Source organism: Natrix helvetica (genome assembly GCF_964273705.1).
Source record: "Natrix helvetica genome assembly, chromosome: 3".
Lineage (NCBI taxonomy): Eukaryota > Metazoa > Chordata > Lepidosauria > Squamata > Natricidae > Natrix > Natrix helvetica.
The window spans coordinates 116,175,395-116,182,148 of NC_138549.1; the positions used below are offsets into that span (position 1 = coordinate 116,175,395).

At 39.1% G+C, this 6,754-nt stretch overlaps 1 protein-coding gene across 2 annotated transcripts in view; it reads left to right on the plus strand.

Moving 5' to 3' along the window:
- BTBD19 (BTB domain containing 19) overlaps window positions 1–6,346 on the plus strand; it is a 69,603-nt gene extending 63,257 nt beyond the window's left edge. The window contains exons 9-10 of one of the 2 annotated variants that reach the window (XM_081948011.1): window positions 5,238–5,260; window positions 5,814–6,346. The gene's annotated coding sequence lies outside the window, so the exon portion shown is untranslated. Of the gene's footprint in view, window positions 1–5,237 lie in introns of both variants that reach the window. The other variant, XM_081948010.1, reaches the window with a different exon arrangement.
- The last annotated feature ends 408 nt before the right edge of the window (window positions 6,347–6,754 follow it).

Here is a 6,754-nt window from a genome sequence, read left to right on the forward strand (position 1 = left end):
GGAAACACTTTCAACTGAACAAATAAGTAGCTGACTTCTGAGAACACCAGTTTATCAGTGCTCACTCTCTCTTTGCATTATGTTTCTCCAGCTTCCATTGCTCCATGAAACAAGAGAAGCAAAAAAAATCCCCTTGATTCATTATTGCCCTGTCCTATCAAGCTCATGAGATGCAACAATGCAACAAGCAACAAATTAGCAAACACCTAGAAGTAAACAAAGTAATAGCCCAAAGTCAACATGGTTTTGTCAAAAACAGGTCATGCCAGACTAAACTTATTGCATTCTTTGACAAAGTGACAAAATTAGTGGACCAGAGGAATGCCGTCGACATAGTTTACTTGGACTTCAGTAAGGCATTTGATAAGGTAGACCATAACCTACTACTAGATAAAGTAGAAGAATATGGGTTGGACAGCATCACCACCAGATGGATTCGTAACTGGCTGACCAACTGCACTCAACATGTAGTCCTCAATGGAACTGCATCTACATGGAGGAAAGTATGCAGTGGAGTACCCCAAGGTTCTGTTTTAGGCCCAGTACTCTTCAACATCTTCATCAATGATTTAGATGAGGGAATAAATGGGAAACTCATCAAATTTGCAGATGATACCAAGCCGGCAAGAATAGCCAACACTCCAGAAGATAGGCTTAAGATACAGAAAGAACTTGACAAACTTGAACATTGGGCACTACCTAATCAAATGAAATTCAATGGTGAAAAGAGTACGGTTCTACATTTAGGCAAGAAAAATGAAGTGCACAGGTACAGTATAGGTGGTACCTTGCTCAATAGTAGTAACATTGAGAGGGATCTTGGAGTCCTAGTGGACAACCATTTAAATATGAGCCAGCAGTGTGCAGCAGCTGCCAAAAAAGCCATCACAGTTCTAGGCTGCATTAACAGAGGGATAGAATCAAGGTCACATGAAGTGTTAATACCACTTTATAATGCCTTGGTAAGGCCACACTTGGAATACTGCATTCAGTTTTGGTCGCCACAATGTACAAAAGATGTGGAGACTCTAGAAAGAGTGCAGAGAAGAGCAACAAAGATGATTAGGGAACTGGAGAATAAAATATATGAAGAACGGTTGCAGGAACTGGGTATGTCTAGTTTAATGAAAAGAAGGACTAGGGGAGACATGATAGCATTGTTCCAATATCTCAGGGGTTGCCACAAAGAAGAGGAAGTCAAACTATTCTCCAAGGCACCTGAGGGTAGAACAAGAAGGATTGGGTGGAAATTAATCAAGGAGAGAAGAAACTTAGAACTGAGGAGAAATTTCCTGACAGTGAGAACAATTAATCAGTGGAACAGCTTGCCTCCAGAAGTTGTGAATGCCCCAACACTGGAAGTCTTTAAGAGGATGTTGGATAGCCATTTGCCTGAAACGGTATAGGGTTTGTCGCCTAAGCAGGGGGTTGGACTAGAAGACCTCCAAGTTCCCTTCTAACTCTGCTATTGTATTGTATTAAGATGCATTAGAAATCCTGATAGCATAGCAAAGCTGCATTTGAAGATATTCCCTCAGAATGAGCATGAATCAGGGAGACAGAACATTGGAATAGTGACAGGTAGTTAGGTTCTCCAGTGAGAAAGAAATGCCCCAAAGCACAGAATGACCTCATTGGAGTTTCGGAGGAGAGGAAGAGGAAGGAACCGAAATATTAGTTTTCAAGGGGTGGTGAGGAAGTGGAATTTTTAGGCTTTTGTTGTGCATTTTTGCTGGGTGCTGCTGACTTCATACAGTAGGCAATGATGTCTGTCAAGCAGATGTGCACTAAAAATATCATATAGTACATTTAAAAAAAATTAAATGACAATTTTACTGCATATCTGCTTGACAGACATTTTTGCCTACTATAAGAAGTCAGCATTGTCATTATAAAAGCATTTAAAAGGGACACGGTGGCTCTGTGGCTAAGATGCTGAGCTTGATGATCAGAAAGGTTGGCAGTTTGGTGGTTCGAATCCCTAGCGCCACATAATGGAGTGAGCTCCCATTACTTGTCCTAGCTTCTGTCAACCCAGCAGTTCGAAAACATGTAAAAATGCAAGTAGAAAAATAGGAGCCACCCTTGGTGGGAAGGTAGCAGCGTTCAGAGCGCCTTCGGCGTTTAGTCATGCTGGCCACATGACCACTGAGACGTCTTCGGACAGTGCTGGCTCTTCAGCTTTGAAACGGAGATGAGCATCGCCCCCTGGAGTCGGGAACGACTAGCACATATGCGCAAGGGGAACCTTTACCTTTATCATTTTTTAAAAAATCTGAAAGCAGAAACTGGAATGTTCTTGTTTTGGCTTCACTGAGACTGAGAAATACAAGGAACTGGATATACATTATGTAAATGTTATACAGTAGTTGTTACCTTGATTCTGGTGAATAACCAGAATCCTTATACACAAATCCTTGTATCATGATTAAAAAACAAACAAACCAATAATAGCCATTTCAAGAGTTGTCCAATGTGATTTCTATTCTATCCACTAGTGGCTAGGCTAATGGGCACTGTGACATAAATGGAAACTGCCAGCGTAGGGCAGTCTGGTTTATGTGATCAGTTTCCTGATATATGATGGGTTTTCAGCTGTACCAGCTGTATTTGTATGTATACACTGTATTTTAATGCACTCTTGTATGCAACCTACTGTAGAGTCTTGTGAGATGGGTGGCCATGTAGTGTGATAGATAAAGAAAACTACATAATGAAATTAGATAGTCTCTCTATTTTTACTGGATGATATTCTATGGAACATGTACATTTTCTGGTTATGCAAAATTATTAATAAACCTGACCAGATAAATAATTTTCATTTTCCTGCAGACTGAGCACATTTTACATTCTAGAAGGCAACTTTCCCATAAGTACAGTTCCTATTACTAGATTAGGGAGCCTTAATTAATATCCGACTTTTAAAGGATATGATGTCACAAATTTGATTAGAGAACCATTTTCTTATTTCTTCCTACTCCGTGCATATTCCTGTTCTTTGACAAAATCAGGAACTGAGAACCAGACTAACAGAAAGAGAGAGATCAGCTGAGGAACCGTGCTTGGTTCAAAATTACCCACTGAGTTTCTGTGGAAATTCTCAGTCCTCCAGGTCATAGTTATCTCAAAGGTGTTTTTTTCCCCCTTCAAAAGGCAACTGGACTGTTTGTTTTTTCTTTTGAGGAAGAAAAAAGCTTCAAAGAAGAAAAAAACAGTCCAGTTGCCTTTTGAAGAAGAAAAAACAACTTTGAGATATCCACTGAGTTTCATAGCTGTGGTCTCACGTGTAGGTGAGTAAGTGGGATGAGATCTAGGGAGGCAGAAATAAGGGAGCGGAAGTCAATATGAAAGTTATGAAAAGCATCTGTTCAATCAGAGTTCTTTGCTAGATATTAACTATTTGTCTCAATTTTCAATTGCCCTCTGCTGGCCATTTTGGGGCAACACCTACTTTAGGTCAATTTATATTTTAAATCAGGAGAAGAATCATTGCATGCTTCTTGATTCTACCCATTCTAGAAGTTTGGTGGATAGCACATTTCACTGGAATCTAATTTCATTGTATTAAATGCAAACTTCCATCACATTTTGTGATTTCAGCATCAAATCATTCTCTCCCCCTCCATCTCTCTCCCATCCCCGACTCTGCCCAAGCCTCTAACTCCTTTTCTGAAGATCTGGAAAATGTTTATATTGTTATGCTCTTGGTTTTTTTGCCTTAAAATAAATACTGCACTTAACCAATATAGTTTGCTTTTCCAGTATTTTTGTGTTTCTTCTGCCCTCTAGTGGTAGAAGCAAATACTGATGTAATACTAAGCAAATGCATCCACTAGAATTTTCAAACTTGGATCAGCAAAAAGAAACAGGTTAATCATAACTTCAAATACCCCAGTTATTCCATCTTTCCACTAAAAGGATTTTTGTGGTGTAATGAAAAGTGAAAACATACAACAATTATAAATAACAAGGACAGATGACCTGATAATTCTGATAGTCAGCTTGAGATCGACCAAATGTACAATCATAATTTCCTTTATAAGAATCCAATAGTTCTGAGTTAAATATACAGTTTTTTTAAAATGTGCCAAATAGGAGGAAAAATATTGAACTTTAAATGAATGGGAGGATAAAGGCAAATTTTGTGTACTGCTATGACTATTGAGGCAAAGACAATTATTGAGGGTCAAGTTGTAGCTCCTGCTATAGACTCCAATATAGTTACTTTTTAGGATCTTTCTGGTATAAATATTCAAACCTGGTATAAACCTATTGTCATGCCTGCAGCCATCTTTTCTCTTGGATCTTTGGCCTGCCGCACTTTCTATTATTCTACTATGCATTTTCTATTGTGGGAAAATGGGAGGGGGGATTGTACGGAGTTAGATGCTATGTAGCCATAACAATATTCTTTATAGAAAGCCAAGGTCATCTTTTGTCTTTGAACCTATGCACCTGGCCAGAGCTGGATGGGTGGAACTGCCAGCATGGCAGTGGAAGATTTCCCAGATGTGCCAACACAGCTCTCTTAATAAATTGGAACTTTGAGGAATAATTTGTCTTGGACTCTGATTTACTTTTGGATGCTATTTGAAACCCTGACACCTATTATGTACCATCAAGTCAGGATCAAGAGTTAGTGACCACATAGGTAATTTTCTCAATGATGATCCTTTTCTACCCTGATCTTCAATGGTCTTCAATGACATATTAAATTGAGAGTGCAGAAGATCAGATCATATGCCTTTTAAAACCTACGTATGAACTTCCTTGAGGCAATCATGTACACTGTGCACAATTCTATATTTAAATTGTGTTCATTTAAAAATTGAGATAATTCATGCTATTATTAACATAACTTTCGAGATCCAACTTGTCAAGATTTCAGAGAAAGATCTGGCTGAAGGCAGATATTTCCACGTTTCCTTAGACATACTGTAGCTGTGCTTGAAGATCACAGAGTCCTATCCTTCCTAGTTCTCTCATTTCCCTCCAGTTTTTTTTTCTTTATACAATATTCTCGTACCTTAAAATTGTACCTTCTTGTGCCATCTGCTTTTCCCTTTTCTATTGCCAGATCAAGCTGGCAAATTTCCCTAGGATTTCATACTTTGTAAAACAGTGCTTATCAATAGCTTCCCTACAGTACACAAGGAAGCAAACAGGTATTCCAAAATGACTATAATTGCTGATGGACCATGATCTTCCTCATCTCTTTTATTCATTTCTTCCTGCAGGTTGGTTGGATCAAACTGAAAAAGTAAGGAAAATGCCAATTTTTCTGTCTTGAACACTTTTCCTGGTTGTGACTGCATATTGAACCTAACAGCAACCAATTCAGAATCTCTGCAGGAGTTCCAAACTACCATAAGATAAATTCCTGGCTAGTTGATAAGTTGCCGTATGGATTTTTAAGCAGACTACTATTGTAGTTGTACATGCAGGCATAGAAAACATGCTACCTGCAGGTGGTGCTGCCTGGCCATGGAATATAATCATTGATCCACCCTGGCAAAAGCCACACACATAATTGTTTCTGATTCCTCTATACTGAGGGCTTTATAATCAAGGCTGCATATTTTTCTTTTAGCCTCATTAGCCTCATATCCCAGAAGAGAGTTATGACATAAACTCTCTTCTGGGATATGTGACAAATATGCATGGAGGATGATGCCTGTTGCTTTTCCCCTCCACCTCTATGTTAACAGGGAGGGAGCGGCTATCTCTACACAATCGGAGACCTGATTTGTGCAGGCCTTCTGGTCCTCTGGAGGTTTTGTTATCCACCAAATGTGTTTCTAACCTCACTACAGACCTTACTGGTTTACAGAAGAAGGCAGCAGATGCAGGGGAGAATATTGCCCTCAAGCTCCATGCATGTGTTTAGCAAGTGCACCTGGCTCCTATAGAAGAAGGGAGAAATGGCTGCTCTTTGCTTGTATTAAATACTCCTCCTCTTCCTTCTCCTCCTCCTCCACCACCACCACCACCATCACCACAATCTTAAGCCACCAGGCATGCTTCCATCCCCTCACTTTATCTACCTAGATGCTCTGCAAAGAACAAAGACTAGACTGAGACAAAGACTTGCTTGCAAGAGCCAGCTACAATTGACCTAAGACAGTTTGTTATCCGAGACAAAGATGGCATCTTCTCCAATCCATAATACAAAGAAACCAGATGAATTGAGCTCTTTTTCTGTGACAGTTGCTGCTGAAACTCCACAGATAAAGCTGGAGAATATTAAGTAATAATAACAATAAAGATTTAGGTGAACGTTCCTCATGTTGACCGCTGTGTAATTTCTTAAACGTCTTCATGGAAATATTTCTAAAATGGCCATCTTCAGTGCGCTAGCTTCCATTTCATTTGAAGTTGCATGTGTCAGGACTACAACCGCTAGAATCCCAATCAGCATAATCCTGTGGAACTATAGTTAACTTGAGGTTAGAAAGTAAGATTATGTATGTTAAAAGATAAAAGCAAAAGAAAGTGAAAAGTGAGGAAATGATGATTAACAAGGAAACTTTCATTGAGAATCTGTCCAATACATCTCCAAAGTTATTTTGTCTTATTTGGGGATTTTTCTTTCTTTCACTTATCTTCAGTAAATGCATGCTACTTTCTAATACTCTACATTTTTACTAGAAGAAAGGATGGGGGGGAACCATTTTGCCTCTGATGAAGCCAAAATAGAAAAGAGCTACTGTTCTCTAATTGGAAATAGGAGAAAGAACAATAACCCCAACTCTAT